Below are 19,209 nucleotides of genomic sequence, written 5' to 3' on the forward strand. Positions count from 1 at the left end.
CCGAGACGAGTTTGTTTCAAAATTTCGCCACACCCCCTTCCGCCCCGCAAAGGACGAAAATCTGGGGATATTCAAAAATATCAGAGACTATTAAGGCTAGAGTAACCAAATTTGGTATCCGCACTCCTGTTAGATCTCACTATAAAACGTATATCTCAGAATTTCGCCTAACTCCCTTCCGCCCCCACAAAAAACGAAAATCTGTTGCATCCACAATATTGCACATTCGAGAAAACTAAAAACGCAGAATCATAGATAATGACTATATCTATCAGATTGCTAAATCTGGATCAGATCGGATCATTTTTGTAGCCAAAAGCAAGAAATCAATTTGCAGTGGCCACGCAGCGCCCGACGTCACGCTCAGACTGATTTTCTGTCTCTCTCGCACGCATTTTTTGTCGTGTCGTTTAATATTAGCTGCGTCTGCCGGAGGAGAGCCATACTGACTTAGTATCGGGTATAACTGTAGAGTTGCGGTGTACGCAGCAACTCACAACGTTCCCCCTCATTGTATTTATACCCGATAATCAAAATGAGTATTGGCCCACGCGCCTAGTGCTCAAAGACTATAAGAGCTAGAGCAACCAAATTTGGTATCCACACTCCTAACATATCGGACCGAGACGAGTTTGTTTCAAAATTTCGCCACAACCCCTTCCGCCCCCGCAAAGGACGAAAATCTGGGGATATTCACAAATATCAGAGACTATTACGGCTAGAGTAACCAAATTTGGTATCCGCACTCCTGTTAGATTTTACTATAAAACGTGTATCTCAAAATTTCGCCCCACCCCCTTCCGCCCACACAAAGGACGAAAATCTGTTGCATCCACAATATTGCACATTCGAGAAAACTAAAAACGCAGAATCATAGATAATGACCATATCTATCAGATTGCTGAATCTGGATCAGATCAGATTATTTTTATAGCCAATAGGAACAAATCAATTTGCAGTGGCTACGCAGCGCCCGACGTCACGCTCAGACTGATTTTCTGTCTCTCTCGCACGCACTCTTTGTCGTGTCGTTTAATATTAGCGGCGTCTGCCGTAGGAGAGCCCTACTGACTTAGTATCGGGTATAACCGTAGAGTTGCGGTGCCCGCAGCAACTCACAACGTTCCCCCTCGTTATACCCGATACTCAAAATGAGTATTGGGGTATATATTAGATTTGTGGTAAAAGTGGATGTGTGTAACGTCCAGAAGGAATCGTTTCCGACCCCATAAAGTATATATATTCTTGATCAGCATCAATAGCCGAGTCGATTGAGCCCTGTCTGTCTGTCCGTCTGTCCGTCCGTCCGTCCGTCCGTCCGTCCGTCCGTCCGTCCCCTTCAGCGCCTAGTGCTCAAAGACTATAAGAGCTAGAGTAACGATGTTTTGGATCCAGACTTCTGTGATATGTCACTGCTACAAAAATATTTCAAAACTTTGCCCCGCCCACTTCCGCCCCCACAAGGGACGAAAATTTGTGGCATCCACAATTTTAAAGATATGAGAAAACCAAAAACGTAGAATTGTAGAGAATGACCATATCTTTAAGACTGCGGAATCTGAATTGGATCTTATTATACCCGATACTCAAAATTAGTATTGGGGTATATTAGATTTGTGGTAAAAGTGGATGTGTGTAACGTCCAGAAGGAATCGTTTCCGACCCCATAAAGTATATATATTCTTAATCAGCATCAATAGCCGAGTCTATTGAGCCCTGTCTGTCTGTCTGCCTGTCCGTCTGTCCGTCTGTCCGTCCGTCCGTCTGTCCGTCCCCTTCAGCGCATAGTGCTCAAAGACTATAAGAGCTAGAGCAACGATGTTTTGGATCCAGACTTCTGTGATATGTCACTGCTACAAATATATTTCAAAACTTCGCCACGCCCACTTCCGCCCCCACAAAGGACGAAAATCTGTGGCATTCACAATTTTAAAGATATGAGAAAACCAAAAACGTAGAATTGTAGAGAATAGTCTTTAAGACTGCGGAATCTGAATTGGATCGTATTATTATTATAGCCAGCATCAAGAAAACAATTTCATTTTTTCTCGCCCTGTCTCTCTCTAACACACACGTAGCATAGGCGGATTTGCTTAGAGTAAAACATTAGCGCCTAGACCTCAGAGACTATAAAAGCTAGAGCAACCAAATTTGGTATCCACACTCCTGTGATATCGGACCTTGACCGTTTCGTGTCCAAATTTCGCCACACCCCCTTCCGCCCCCGCAAAGGACGAAAATCTGGGGCGTCCACAAATCTCAGAGACTATTAAGGCTAGAGTAACCAAATTTGGTATCCGCACTTCTGTTAGATCTCACTATAAAACGTATATCTCAGAATTTCGCCTCACCCCCTTCCGGCCCCACAAAGAAGGAAAATCTGTTGCATGCACAATATTGCACATTCGAGAAAACTAAAAACGCAGAATCATAGATAATGACCATATATATCAGAATCTGGATCAGATCGGATCACTTGTGTAGCCAAAAGCAAGAAATCAATTTTCAGTGGCTACGCAGCGCCCGACGTCACGCTCAGACTGATTTTCTGTCTCTCTCGCACGCACTCTTTGTCGTGTGGTTCAATATTAGCGGCGTCTGCCGCAGGAGAGCCATACTGACTTAGTATCGGGTATAACTGTAGAGTTGCGGTGTCCGCAGCAACTCACAACGTTCCACCTCGTTATACCCGATACTCAAAATGAGTATTGGGGTATATTAGATTTGTGGTAAAAGTGGATGTGTGTAACGTCCAGAAGGAAAATACAAAAATATTTCAAAACTTCGCCCCGCCCACTTCCGCCCCCACAAAGGATGAAAATCTGTGGCATCCACAATTTAAAAGATATGAGAAAACCAAAAACGTAGAATTGTAGAGAATGACCATATCTTTAAGACTGCGGAATCTGAGTTGGATCTTATTATTATTATAGCCAGCATCAAGAAAACAATTTCATTTTTTCTCGCCCTGTCTCTCTCTAACACACACGTAGCATAGCCGGCTTTGCTTAGAGTAAAACATTAGCGCCTAGATCTCAGAGACTACAAAAGCTAGAGCAACCAAATTTGGTATCCACACTCCTAACATATCGGACCGAGACGAGTTTGTTTCAAAATTTCGCCACAACCCTTCCGCCCCGCAAAGGACGAAAATCTGGGGATATTCACAAATCTCAGAGACTATTAACGCTAGAGTAACCAAATTTGGTATCCGCACTCCTGTTAGATCTCACTATAAAACGTATATCTCAAAGTTTCACCCCACCCCCTTCCGCCTATACAAAAGACGAAAATCTGTTGCATGCACAATATTGCAGATTCGAGAAAACTAAAAACGCAGAATCATAGATTATAACCATATCTATCAGATTGCTGAATCTGGATCAGATCAGATCATTTTTATAGCCAAAAGCAACAAATCAATTTGCACTGGCTACGCAGCGAATGACGTGATGCTCAGACTAATTTTCTGTCTCTCTCGCACGCACTCTTTGTCGTGTCGTTAAATATTAGCGGCGTCTGCCGCAGGAGAACCATACTGACTTAGTATCGGGTATAACCGTAGATTTGCGGTGTCCGCAGCAACTCACAACGTTCCCCTCGTTTTTTTATACCCGATACTCAAAATGAGTATTGGGGTATATTAGATTTGTGGTAAAAGTGGATGTGTGTAACGTCCAGAAGGAATCGTTTCCGACCCCATAAAGTATATATATGCTTGATCAGCATCAATAGCCGAGTCGATTGAGCCCTGTCTGTCTGTCCGTCCGTCCGTCCGTCCGTCTGTCCGTCTGTCCGTCTGTCCGTCCCCTTCAGCGCATAGTGCTCAAAGACTATAGGAGCTAGAGCAACGATGTTTTGGATCCAGACTTCTGTGATATGTCACTGCTACAAAAATATTTCAAAACTTCGCCCCGCCCACTTCCGCCCCCACAAGGGACGAAAATCTGTGGCATCCACAATTTTAAAGATATGAGAAAACCAAAAACGTAGAATTGTAGAGAATGACCATATCTTTAAGACTGCGGAATCTGAATTGGGTCGTATTATTATTATAGCCAGCATCAAGAAAACAATTTCATTTTTTCTCGCCCTGTCTCTCTCTAACACACACGTAGCATAGGCGGCTTTGCTTAGAGTAAAACATTAGCGCCTAGATCTCAGAGACTACAAAAGCTAGAGCAACCAAATTTGGTATCCACACTCCTAACATATCGGACCGAGACGAGTTTGTTTCAAAATTTCGCCACAACCCCTTCCGCCCCCGCAAAGGACGAAAATCTGGGATATTCACAAATCTCAGAGACTATTAAGGCTAGAGTAATCAAATTTGGTATCCGCACTCCTGTTAGATCTTACTATAAAACGTGTATCTCAGAATTTCGCCCCACCCCTTCCGCCCACACAAAGATTTTCTGTCTCTCTCGCACGCACTCTTTGTCGTGTCGTTTAATAGTAGCGGCGTCTGCCGGAGGAGAGCCATACTGACTTAGTATCGGGTATAACTGTAGAGTTGCGGTGTCCGCAGCAACTCACAACGTTCCCCCTCGTTATTATTATAGCCAGCATCAAGAAAACAATTTCATTTTTTCTCGCCCTGTCTCTCTCTAACACACACGTAGCATAGGCGGCTTTGCTTAGAGTAAAACATTAGCGCCTAGATCTCAGAGACTACAAAAGCTAGAGCAACCAAATTTGGTATCCACACTCCTAATATATCGGACCGAGACGAGTTTGTTTCAAAATTTCGCCACACCCCCTTCCGCCCCCGCAAAGGACGAAAATCTGGGGATATTCAAAAATATCAGAGACTATTAAGGCTAGAGTAACCAAATTTGGTATCCGCACTCCTGTTAGATCTCACTATAAAACGTATATCTCAGAATTTCGCCCCACTCCCTTCCGCCCCCACAAAAGACGAAAATCTGTTGCATCCACAATATTGCACATTCGAGAAAACTAAAAACGCAGAATCATAGATAATGACTATATCTATCAGATTGCTAAATCTGGATCAGATCGGATCATTTTTGTAGCCAAAAGCAAGAAATCAATTTGCAGTGGCACGCAGCGCCCGACGTCACGCTCAGACTGATTTTCTGTCTCTCTCGCACGCATTTTTTGTCGTGTCGTTTAATATTAGCTGCGTCTGCCGGAGGAGAGCCATACTGACTTAGTATCGGGTATAACTGTAGAGTTGCGGTGTACGCAGCGACTCACAACGTTCCCCCTCATTGTATTTATACCCGATAATCAAAATGAGTATTGGCCCACGCGCCTAGTGCTCAAAGACTATAAGAGCTAGAGCAACGATGTTTTGGATCCAGACTTCTGTGATATGTCACTGCTACAAAAATATTTCAAAACTTCGGCCCGCCCACTTCCGCCCCCACAAAGGACGAAAATCTGTGGCATCCACAATTTTAAAGATATGAGAAAACCGAAAACGTTGAATTGTAGAGAATGACCATATCTTTAAGACTGCGGAATCTGAGTTGGATCTTATTATTATTATAGCCAGCATCAAAAAAACAATTTCATTTTTTCTCGCCCTGTCTCTCTCTAACACACACGAAGCATAGGCGGCTTTGCTTAGAGTAAAACATTAGCGCCTAGCTCTCAGAGACTACAAAAGCTAGAGTAACCAAATTTGGTATCCACACTCCTAACATATCGGACCGAGACGAGTTTGTTTCAAAATTTCGCCACAACCCCTTCCGCCCCCGCAAAGGACGAAAATCTGGGGATATTCACAAATATCAGAGACTATTACGGCTAGAGTAACCAAATTTGGTATCCGCACTCCTGTTAGATTTTACTATAAAACGTGTATCTCAAAATTTCGCCCCACCCCCTTCCGCCCACACAAAGGACGAAAATCTGTTGCATCCACAATATTGCACATTCGAGAAAACTAAAAACGCAGAATCATAGATAATGACCATATCTATCAGATTGCTGAATCTGGATCAGATCAGATTATTTTTATAGCCAATAGGAACAAATCAATTTGCAGTGGCTACGCAGCGCCCGACGTCACGCTCAGACTGATTTTCTGTCTCTCTCGCACGCACTCTTTGTCGTGTCGTTTAATATTAGCGGCGTCTGCCGTAGGAGAGCCCTACTGACTTAGTATCGGGTATAACCGTAGAGTTGCGGTGCCCGCAGCAACTCACAACGTTCCCCCTCGTTATACCCGATACTCAAAATGAGTATTGGGGTATATTAGATTTGTGGTAAAAGTGGATGTGTGTAACGTCCAGAAGGAATCGTTTCCGACCCCATAAAGTATATATATTCTTGATCAGCATCAATAGCCGAGTCGATTGAGCCCTGTCTGTCTGTCCGTCTGTCCGTCCGTCCGTCCGTCCGTCCGTCCGTCCAAAGGACGGAAATCTGGGGCATCCACAAATCTCAGAGACTATTAAGGCTAGAGTAACCAAATTTGGTATCCGCACTTCTGTTAGATCTCACTATAAAACGTGTATCTCAGAATTTCGCCCCACCCCCTTCCGCCACCACAAAAAACGAAAATCTGTTGCATCCACAATATTGCACATTCGAGAAAACTAAAAACGCAGAATCATAGATTACGACCATATCTATCAGATTGCTGAATCAGGATCAGATCAGATCATTTTTATAGCCAAAAGGAACAAATCAATTTGCACTGGCTACGCACTGACGTGACGCTCAGACTGATTTTCTGTCTCTCTCGCACGCACTCTTTGTCGTGTCGTTTAATTTTAGCGGCGTCTGCCGCAGGAGAACCATACTGACTTAGTATCGGGTATAACCGTAGATTTGCGGTGTCCGCAGCAACTCACAACGTTCCCCTCGTTTTTTTATACCCGATACTCAAAATGAGTATTGGGGTATATTAGATTTGTGGTAAAAGTGGATGTGTGTAACGTCCAGAAGGAATCGTTTCCGACCCCATAAAGTATATATATGCTTGATCAGCATCAATAGCCGAGTCGATTGAGCCCTGTCTGTCCGTCCCCTTCAGCGCCTAGTGCTCAAAGACTATAAGAGCTAGAGTAACGATGTTTTGGATCCAGACTTCTGTGATATGTCACTGCTACAAAAATATTTCAAAACTTTCCCCGCCCACTTCCGCCCCCACAAAGGACGAAAATCTGTGGCATCCACATTTTTAAAGATACGATAAAACTAAAAATGCAGAATCGTAGAGGATGACTATATGTTCTAGAGTGTAAAATCTCAATCAGATCGTATAATTATTATAGCCAGAATCAAGAAAACAATTTCATTCTTTCTCGCTCTGTCTCTCTCTAACACACAGGTTTCATGGTCGGCTTTGCCAATTGCAAAATATGAGTTCAAGGATCTCAGATCCTATAAGAGCCAGAGCAACCAAATTTGGTATCCACACTCCTGTGATATCTGACCTTGACCGTTTCGTGTCCAAATTTCGCCACACCCCCTTCCGCCCACGCAAAGGACGAAAATCTGGGGCATCCACAAATCTCAGAGACTATTAAGGCTAGAGTAACCAAATTTAGTATCCGCACTCCCGTTAGATCTCACTATAAAACGTATATCTCAGAATTTCGCCCCACCCCCTTCCGCCACCACAAAGAACGAAAATCTGTTGCATCCACAATATTGCACATTCGAGAAAACTAAAAACGCAGAATCATAGATAATGACTATATCTATCAGATTGCTAAATCTGGATCAGATCGGATCATTTTTGTAGCCAAAAGCAAGAATTTGCAGTGGCTACGCAGCGCCCGACGTCACGCTCAGACTGATTTTCTGTCTCTCTCGCACGCACTCTTTGTCGTGTGGTTCAATATTAGCGGCGTCTGCCGCAGGAGAGCCATACTGACTTAGTATCGGGTATAACTGTAGAGTTGCGGTGTACGCAGCAACTCACAACATTCCCCCTCGTTGTATTTATACCCGATAATCAAAATGAGTATTGGGGTATATTAGATTTGTGGTAAAAGTGGATGTGTGTAACGTCCAGAAGGAATCGTTTCCGACCCCATAAAGTATATATATTCTTGATCAGCATCAATAGCCGAGTCGATAGAGCCCTGTCTGTCTGTCCGTCCGTCCGTCCGTCCGTCCGTCCGTCCGTCCGTCCGTCTGTCCGTCCCCTTCAGCGCCTAGTGCTCAAAGACTATAAGATCTAGAGCAACGATGTTTTGGATCCAGACTTCTGTGATATGTCACTGCTACAAAAATATTTCAAAACTTCGCCCCGCCCACTTCCGCCCCCACAAAGGACGAAAATCTGTGGCATCCACAATTTTAAAGATATGAGAAAACCAAAAACGTAGAATTGTACAGAATGACCATATCTTTAAGACTGCGGAATCTGAGTTGGATCTTATTATTATTATAGCCAGCATCAAGAAAACAATTTCATTTTTTCTCGCCCTGTCTCTCTCTAACACCCACGTAGCATAGGCGGCTTTGCTTAGAGTAAAACATTAGCGCCTAGATCTCAGAGACTACAAAAGCTAGAGCAACCAAATTTGGTATCCACACTCCTAACATATCGGACCGAGACGAGTTTGTTTCAAAATTTCGCCACAACCCCTTCCGACCACGCAAAGGACGAAAATCTGGGGATATTCACAAATCTCAGAGACTATTAAGGCTAGAGTAATCAAATTTGGTATCCGCACTCCTGTTAGATCTTACTATAAAACGTGTATCTCAAAATTTCGCCACAACCCCTTCCGCCCCCGCAAAGGACGAAAATCTGGGGATATTCACAAATCTCAGAGACTATTAACGCTAGAGTAACCAAATTTGGTATCCGCACTCCTGTTAGATCTCACTATAAAACGTATATCTCAAAATTTCACCCCACCCCCTTCCGCCTATACAAAAGACGAAAATCTGTTGCATGCACAATATTGCAGATCCGAGAAAACTAAAAACGCAGAATCATAGATTACGACCATATCTATCAGATTGCTGAATCAGGATCAGATCAGATCATTTTTATAGCCAAAAGGAACAAATCAATTTGCACTGGCTACGCACTGACGTGACGCTCAGACTGATTTTCTGTCTCTCTCGCACGCACTCTTTGTCGTGTCGTTTAATATTAGCGGCGTCTGCCGCAGGAGAACCATACTGACTTAGTATCGGGTATAACCGTAGATTTGCGGTGTCCGCAGCAACTCACAACGTTCCCTCGTTTTTTTATACCCGATACTCAAAATGAGTATTGGGGTATATTAGATTTGTGGTAAAAGTGGATGTGTGTAACGTCCAGAAGGAATCGTTTCCGACCCCATAAAGTATATATATGCTTGATCAGCATCAATAGCCGAGTCGATTGAGCCCTGTCTGTCTGTCCGTCCGTCCGTCCGTCCGTCTGTCCGTCTGTCCGTCCCCTTCAGCGCATAGTGCTCAAAGACTATAAGAGCTAGAACAACGATGTTTTGGATCCAGACTTCTGACCATATCTATCAGATTGCTGAATCTGGATCAGATCAGATCATTTTTATAGCCAATAGGAACAAATCAATTTGCAGTGGCTACGCAGAGCCCGACGTCACGCTCAGACTGATTTTCTGTCTCTCTCGCACGCACTCTTTGTCGTGTCGTTTAATATTAGCGGCATCTGCCGTAGGAGAGCCCTACTGACTTAGTATCGGGTATAACCGTAGAGTTGCGGTGCCCGCAGCAACTCACAACGTTCCCCTCGTTGTATTTATACCCGATAATCAAAATGAGTATTGGGGTATATTAGATATGTGGTAAAAGTGGATGTGTGTAACGTCCAGAAGGAATCGTTTCCGACCCCATAAAGTATATATATTCTTCATCAGCATCAATAGCCGAGTCGATAGAGCCCTGTCTGTCTGTCCGTCCCCTTCAGCGCCTAGTGCTCAAAGACTATAAGAGCTAGAGCAACGATGTTTTGGATCCAGACTTCTGTGTCACTGCTACAAAAATATTTTAAAACTTCGCCCCGCCCACTTCCGCCCCCACAAAGGACGAAAATCTGTGGCATCCACAATTTTAAAGATATGAGAAAACCAAAAACGTAGAATTGTACAGAATGACCATATCTTTAAGACTGCGGAATCTGAGTTGGATCTTATTATTATTATAGCCAGCATCAAGAAAACAATTTCAGTTTTTCTCGCCCTTTCTCTCTCTAACACACACGTAGCATAGGCGGCTTTGCTTAGAGTAAAACATTAGCGCCTAGATCTCAGAGACTACAAAAGCTAGAGCAACCAAATTTGGTATCCACACTCCTAACATATCGGACCGAGACGAGTTTGTTTCAAAATTTCGCCACAACCCCTTCCGACCCCGCAAAGGACGAAAATCTGGGGATATTCACAAATCTCAGAGACTATTAAGGCTAGAGTAATCAAATTTGGTATCCGCACTCCTGTTAGATCTTACTATAAAACGTGTATCTCAAAATTTCGCCACAACCCCTTCCGCCCCCGCAAAGGACGAAAATCTGGGGATATTCACAAATCTCAGAGACTATTAACGCTAGAGTAACCAAATTTGGTATCCGCACTCCTGTTAGATCTCACTATAAAACGTATATCTCAAAATTTCACCCCACCCCCTTCCGCCTATACAAAAGACGAAAATCTGTTGCATGCACAATATTGCAGATCCGAGAAAACTAAAAACGCAGAATCATAGATTACGACCATATCTATCAGATTGCTGAATCAGGATCAGATCAGATCATTTTTATAGCCAAAAGGAACAAATCAATTTGCACTGGCTACGCACTGACGTGACGCTCAGACTGATTTTCTGTCTCTCTCGCACGCACTCTTTGTCGTGTCGTTTAATATTAGCGGCGTCTGCCGCAGGAGAACCATACTGACTTAGTATCGGGTATAACCGTAGATTTGCGGTGTCCGCAGCAACTCACAACGTTCCCCTCGTTTTTTTATACCCGATACTCAAAATGAGTATTGGGGTATATTAGATTTGTGGTAAAAGTGGATGTGTGTAACGTCCAGAAGGAATCGTTTCCGACCCCATAAAGTATATATATGCTTGATCAGCATCAATAGCCGAGTCGATTGAGCCCTGTCTGTCTGTCCGTCCGTCCGTCCGTCCGTCTGTCCGTCTGTCCGTCCCCTTCAGCGCATAGTGCTCAAAGACTATAAGAGCTAGAGCAACGATGTTTTGGATCCAGACTTCTGACCATATCTATCAGATTGCTGAATCTGGATCAGATCAGATCATTTTTATAGCCAATAGGAACAAATCAATTTGCAGTGGCTACGCAGCGCCCGACGTCACGCTCAGACTGATTTTCTGTCTCTCTCGCACGCACTCTTTGTCGTGTCGTTTAATATTAGCGGCGTCTGCCGTAGGAGAGCCCTACTGACTTAGTATCGGGTATAACCGTAGAGTTGCGGTGCCCGCAGCAACTCACAACGTTCCCCCTCGTTGTATTTATACCCGATAATCAAAATGAGTATTGGGGTATATTAGATTTGTGGTAAAAGTGGATGTGTGTAACGTCCAGAAGGAATCGTTTCCGACCCCATAAAGTATATATATTCTTGATCAGCATCAATAGCCGAGTCGATAGAGCCCTGTCTGTCTGTCCGTCCGTCCGTCCGTCCGTCCGTCCGTCCGTCCGTCCGTCCGTCTGTCCGTCTGTCCGTCCCCTTCAGCGCCTAGTGCTCAAAGACTATAAGAGCTAGAGCAACGATGTTTTGGATCCAGACTTCTGTGATATGTCTACAAAAATATTTCAAAACTTTGCCCAGCCCACTTCCGCCCCCACAAAGGGCGAAAATCAGTGGCATCCACAATTTTAAAGATACGAGAAAACCAAAAACGCAGAATCGTAGAGAATTACCATATCTTTTAGACTGCAGAACTGCAGATTGCTGAATTGGATCGTTTTATTATTATAGCCAGCATCAAGAAAACAATTTCATTTTTTCTCGCCCTATCTCTCTCTAACACGCACGTAGCATACGCGGCTTTGCTTAGAGTAAAACATTATTTATTCATTTATTTATTAAATTAACAAATTATCTGTTAATAATGGTACTTAGTTATTAAAGGCGGAAAAAGATAAGTTAAAAGTTAGCTAAATTTAAATGATTAGAAATATTGCATGCAATTAGTTTAAGAGACAGTTCAGGGGATAGGGTTTGACAGAGGGAGTTATAATTATGGCATAAAACCCTAAAAGGTTCATGATCAGCATAATTAGGCCTACATATGGGTAGACGGATAGGCCCAAAAGTACGGGTAGGTCTGGATGGAACGGCCAAGTCAATCTGACCCAAGAGAGTTTGGGAGTCAACAGTCCCAAGAAGGAGCTTGTGCACGAACATTACGCCATTGCATATTCTGCGATGGTGCAACGACGGCAGGTCAATAAGATTTAGCCTAGACCGGTAGGGTGGCAAGATTCTACCCGAGTCCCAGTTAAACTTCCGAAGGGCAAAAATTAAAAATTGCTTTTGCACGGATTCAATAACAGCCTGTTGCTCTTTATACTGCGGGCTCCACACACAAGAACAATACTCCAATATAGGACGTACTAACGAGATGTTCAGTTGTTTCGTAACGTACGGGTCGTCAAACTCCTTGGACCACCGCTTGATGAACGCTAAAACACCCCTAGCTTTATTTACAGTTGCAGCTATATGGGTGTTGAAACACATCTTATGATCAAAAAGGACTCCGAGGTCATTTGAACTCGAAATTCGCTCAAGGACATGATTTCCTAGAACATATGAGACAAAATGAGGAGCGCGACGGTAAAATGTCATAAGTTTGCATTTGGAAAGGTTCAGAAAAAGAAGATTAGTTGAACACCACAATAGTAGTTCACTTAGATCAAGTTGAAGGCGTGTGTGCAAATACCAATCAGAGTAAGAAAGACAGATTTTGACATCATCAGCATACATTAGTGTAGTAGAGTATGTTATAACTTCAGGAAGGTCGTTCACAAATAAAATAAACAGAAGCGGGCCCAGATGACTTCCCTGTGGCACACCTGAAGTAACATTAACAGTATTTAACAACACGTTAGAAAACAAAACACGTTGAGTACGGTTAGAGAGGTAGGACAAAATCCAATCTAGAAGATTCGTTGGGAACCCTAATAAAGAGAGCTTTTGAATAAGCAGAGCATGGTTCACAGAATCGAATGCCTTGCTGAAGTCCGTAAAAACTACATCCGTCTGCAAACCAATTTGAAAACCCCGGTGGATTAGGTTAGAAAACTCAAGGGTTAGTCGATGTTGAACGATGTCTGAAAAAACCGTGTTGCGACGGAGATATCAAGCTGCAACAAAGATGTTGCAGTTGCCGGGTGACCAGGAACTCAAGAAGCTTCGGGATGGCGGAAAGCTTTGCGATACCACGATAGTTTTCAATGTTTGATCTTGAACCTTTTTTGTGAAGCGGAATGATGTAGGACTCATTCCAAATTACTGGGAGACAAGACTGTTCCAAGGAGAGGTTGAAGAGAAAGGTCAAGGGTTTGCAAAGGGACTGGGCACAGTGTTTTAAGATGCAACTTGGTACCTTATCTGGACCCGCAGAAAACGTTATGTCCATAGATGACAAACCTTCCAGAACAACGCTTTCCTCGAAAAAGGGCAGAAAAATGCTGTTAGCTTGAGGTAGCTGGTACGGATACGGAGTGGATGCGTTGTAAATATGAGACGAGTACGTTGTTTGGAAAAAGTTAGCGAATAAATTTGCAATACCAACAGCAGAAGCGTCTGTTTTGTTCTGGTAATGAAGGGACGGAGGAAAAACGTTTGATTTGCGCTTAGAATTAACGAACGAATAGAATTTTTTAGGATCACTACGAAAGTTACTACTACATTGTGAAAGGTAATGATTATAACACTGACTATTGACGGCAAGGAACAGAGAGCGAGCGGAGGAGTATAGAGCTAAGGCCAACGTGGAGCCCGACTTCTGGTACTTTTTATAGAGCCGGGATTTATTATTTTTTAAGTATGACAAATACTTGGAGAACCAGGGAGGCTTGGACGATACAGGTACAGTGATATCTGGAACAAACGTATTAAGGGCGGAGTAAATAGAACTATAAAACGAGTTAACAGTTGCATCTATGTTCGGTAATGAATAAAGAAACGACCAATCAACACGCTAGAGATGTAGATCTAAATCAATAAAGTTTGTTTTGCGAAAACACTTTATGTGACAAGGAGCCATGGAACTGTCAGCACCTCCAGATTGTGTACACTCCAGTGATATCAATAAAGTTGGATGGTAAGGATCTTCAGGGAGAGATATTGGGCTTGCTCTAGATACAGTAGCAAGAGAACCATCGTTAACAAAAACGAGGTCAAGAAGTCTGTCCCTAATGTTTTTAACGGCATTAATTTGGACAAGGGAAATATCCGTTAGCCCATTGATAAAGTCATTATGGAAATTGGGAAACAACAGGTTAGCGTCATTACAAGGCATCCAAGAAAGAAATGGGAGGTAAAAGTCCCCTGTTCGGGCCAGCCGCTGAAGAATAACCGTAAATTTAACATTATTATTGTATGAGCAGAGAGAGCCGCCTATGTTGTAAAACGTTGACGTTCTGCAGAGCTGCTGCGCTCTCCCGCTAAAGGGGCTCTCTGCCGCCGCCACTTCGGCAACTACTTTGATCTGCTGCCGCCACTTCGGCAATCACTTTGATCTAACGCCGTCGTCTATAGTTTAGTTCTATGCTAACCCCTCTGCGCATTGATTGCATATCGATCTCGCATAAGGTTTATCTGGCAATAGCAAACAATCGGCTCCCGCTAAGCCACCAAGATTAAATACGAATTATAAAGTTTAACCCGAAATCTCTTTTCATTTTTGAAACACATAGGTGCCAAAAAAGCTTGGCATCTCAAACATTGGTGACCCCCCGACGTGATATAAAACCATTGCTTAATCGCGTTCCGTTAAAACACTTATTATTTATACAATATTTTGTTGTTGGGTAGTTTAACTACCAACAAATACATTTGGGTGCACGTTGAAAAACAGTTTAAAGTGCAAATTCAGTGAGAGTGCGGCTGGAATATTTATAGACAAATTCCGGTACTTTAAGCGTCGAATCTCTCATTCTCTGCGCAGCTGCAGCCGCGGTTCTTGACTATTCGTGTCTTGCATTCTCGCTCTCGCGTCTATACATCGTCGCTTAAGCGGTATTTCATTTTCCGTTGTTGTGTCGAATTGCACAACGGTTAACATGGACAACGATCCGAATACAGGCGCGGGCGGAAATATTGTGGTGGCTGATTCCAGACTGAGTCTGTATAACCGTAAAAGTCAGTCATTATATGATCGATTGCACAGGCTTGGCGAATCCTTCGCGGGGAATAAAATCGATAAGCTGACCGCCGCGGAAGTCGAGGTGCGCCTTGATATGTTGGCAGAAATTCGAGAGGAATTTAATAAGGCCCATAATGAGTTGGAGGCTCTCGATCAAAGCGAGATTGGGAGTGAGCTGCGCGAAATCTTCGATACTCTTTTCATATCGTTGAAAGCTGAGTTGCTGGCTGCTGTTGAAGTAAGCCAGTCACACGCCGCTGCCCATTCTACGACTCTGCCAAGCCATTCCGGACATAGTACCATCATCATGGCTCACAAGCAGCGACTTCCTGAGGTGCCTAAATTTTCTGGTGGATACGTCGAGTTCTCGGATTTTATGGCAATGTTCAAATCGGATCTCAGTGACATCGAGAGATTCCAGCACCTTCGCTCTTGCCTCGCTGATGCGGCTTTGGATTCGGTTTGATCGTTAGAGCTCTCCAGTGCCAATTATCGTGCGGCTCTGGATATACATAATAAACGCTTTAATAACAAAAGACTTGTTTTCCAGGCACACATCAAGAAGATTCTTGGGCTAAAGAGGGTAGACTCGCCTTCTGCTAAAAGGCTTCGGGAGTTTTCGGATGCAGTCAATTTACACATGCGAGCGTTGCAGACATTGGGAACTGCTGAGGAGATTTCAGGATTCATGGTCAACAACATGCTGCTGCAGAAGTTGGATTCGAAGACGCAAACCAAATGGGAGGAGCACACATCGTCGGATGCTATACCTACCGCAGAGGAATTCTTCGAATTCTTGCAGCAACGCTGCCAGAAAATGGAGCGGTTGGAATATGCTACAGCGACACACGCTAGTAGCGATCAGGTGGGAAAAAACCATTCCTATACGCAGGTTAAGAAAAAGTTTTTAGCTTCCAACTCTTCCACCGACCCGTCTGTATGCGTCTTTTGCCACTCAGCGGGCCATGGAATATACTCGTGCAAGATATTCGGAAATCTCTCACCGTTGATGCGCCACAAAGAAGTGAAGAAGCTTTCCCTATGCTTCAATTGTCTAAAGCCGGCGCACCGGACCCGCGCATGCAATAGTGGAAAATGTCGAGTATGCGGCGGTAGGCATCATAGTTTGTTGCACTTCGATAGTATACAGCCCACAACACAAGGCTGCCCAGGTATTACTCCTCCCGATCTGGCCGTTCAACCGGACACTCTTTCCGTTGCTCAAAATTCTGCTAGCAGCTCGTCTCTACCTTCGTCTACCTCTCTTGCTGCCCAAGGTCTTCACTCTGATGTCGTGCTTCTGGCTACAGCCGTGGTTCTCGTAAAGAATCGGTCTGGCGTTTTAGTTCCTTGTCGTGCCATCTTAGATTCAGGATCGCAGCTGCATCTCGTCACATCCAGGTTCGCCCAGCAGCTTCAGCTTAGGAGAACTCAATCGTCTGCACTTGTGTCTGGGCTGGGCGATACCAGCGTTTCTACTGAGGGATCCACCATAAGCATTTGTATGCATTCTCGCACCTCTGCTTACACAACTACACTTACTGCTCTCATCGCCCCCACGATTACCGATTCTCAACCAAGTATGACAGTAAATGTATCCGATTGGCGTATTCCATCTAACATTCAGCTCGCTGATCCTGCAATTTTTAATCCTCAACGGGTTGATCTTCTCATTGGTGCGAGCGTTTTTTATGATCTCCTCTGCGTAGGGCAAATCAAACTCACCGATGGACTGCCTCTTCTGCAGAAGACCCGGCTTGGGTGGATCGTGTCTGGCGGTGGACAGAAGGTATCAAGCTCGGCGCTTTTGGCTACGCACAATTGTCCAGATTCGATAGCTGAGATGGAAGCAAGGTTGGATTAAACTCTTCGTATGTTTTGGAAAGTCGAGAATTGTGTGGAGGCTGGTTTGAATACCAAAGAAGAAGACGATTGTGAAGCACATTTCGTAAGCCACCTTTCACGGTTGCCATCCGGGGAGTATGCAGTTCGTCTGCCGCTAAATAACAATACTGATAGTTTAGGAGAATCTTATGCTCAAGCTTATCGACGGTTCATTAGTCTGGAGCGAAAACTGGAGCGTAATCCTACACTCAAGGAGCGGTATTTCGCCTTTATGAGGGAGTACATTGATTTGCATCATATGCACCAAGTCAACCCTGATTCCCGTAGTCTCTGCAAATATTTCTTGCCTCATCACTGTGTCCTAAAGGAGGACAGTACGACGACAAAACTCCGTGTCGTTTTCGACGGATCCGCAGCTACATCAACTGGATATTCTCTAAATGATGTGATGATGACAGGCCCTGTTATTCAGCCTGCATTGCTTAACATATTGATTCGCTTTCGAACATATCCAGTCGCTCTCACTGGGGACATTTTTAAAATGTACCGCTGCGTACGAGTGTCTCCACCCGACAATTTGTATCAGTGCATCCTATGGCGAGATTCCATCGAGTCCGAGGTTCAAGTCTACACATTAGACACCGTCACATACGGGACAAGGGCTGCATCATTTTTAGCGGTCCGCGCAATGCACCAGCTGGCCATCGACGAGGGTGAGTCCTACCCTCTTGGCTCAGCTGCTCTGCGGCAGGAGTTTTACGTGGATGACCTTATTTCGGGCGGTAATTCGGTCGCACAGGTCATGGACAAGATGCACCAAACATCAGCTTTACTGTCCCGTGGTAATTTTAGACTTAGGAAATGGTGCTCCAGTCACCAGGAAGTACTTGAGGGAACCCCTGAAGATGACATAGAGAAGTTCCCAAAGTTTAATGATGGAAGCGACATTGCCAAAACACTCGGCTTAGCGTGGGACCCTGCTTCGGATCAGCTGCTTTTTGCCTTGTCCGCACTGGACACAAACTCAGAGCCATCAAAGCGGTCGGTTTTATCTACGATTGCGCGGTTCTACGACCCTCTTGGATTGATAAATCCAGTCATTGTCAGGTGCAAAATCTTCCTTCAGCAGCTTTGGAGAGAAAATTTGGATTGGGATGAAAGCCTACCCTCAGCGTTGCATTCAACTTGGATGGACTTGAGAAATAGTTTGGCAAGCATTTCTCGGACCTCATTTCCTCGCTTGGTTCTTCGTTCTAGTGTGGCTAGTGTGGAAGTTCACGGATTCTGTGATGCCAGCTTAGAAGCATATGGCGCTTTCGTGTATGTCGTGTCCAGGGAAGCCCAGTCTTTGAGCCACGTTTTGTGCTCAAAGTCGCGAGTGGCGCCGCTAAAGACTATATCGATTCCTAAGCTGGAATTAAGTGGAGCCCATTTGCTTGCGAAAATCATGCAGAATGTAAAGGACATGGGAATCTTTACAGGTCGGTTCTATTGCTGGTCGGATTCGTCAACAGCATTATCTTGGATTAGGGACGAGCCAGCTAAATTTCAAGTTTTCGTGGCAAATCGAGTGGCATCAATTCAGGAGTTGACGGCAGCCATGGAATGGCGCTATGTTCCCACATCTTTAAATCCTGCTGATATTCTCTCGAGAGGCTCGCTTCCCAGGCTTTTGCTAGGCTCCAAGGATAAGTGGCCTGTATCTCCATCTAACAACATAGCAACTTTGGAGCTTCGCAAGAGAGGATTGCTAATCACGTCTCCACATGCCGATCTCACGTCCGGATGCAAATTTGCGAATTCATTCTTTCGCATGCAGCGCACATTCGCCTACATGCATAAATTTATACATCGTCTTAGGCATCCAGGACTCACCGTTTCTGATATTCGGCAAGGAATGCATCTTCTAATTCGACACATTCAGCTGGCAAATTTGTGGATGGACATAAAGGAGATTCGGCGCAATGGTCAAGTCATGAAATCCAGTTCTATTAGTTCGCTCAACCCGTTCATCGATCATTCTGGACTACTTAGAGTTGGAGGTCGTCTTGGCAACTCATCGCT

The sequence above is a fragment of the Drosophila miranda genome, assembly GCF_003369915.1.
Source record: "Drosophila miranda strain MSH22 chromosome Y unlocalized genomic scaffold, D.miranda_PacBio2.1 Contig_Y2_pilon, whole genome shotgun sequence".
In the NCBI taxonomy this organism is placed as follows: Eukaryota; Metazoa; Arthropoda; class Insecta; order Diptera; family Drosophilidae; genus Drosophila; species Drosophila miranda.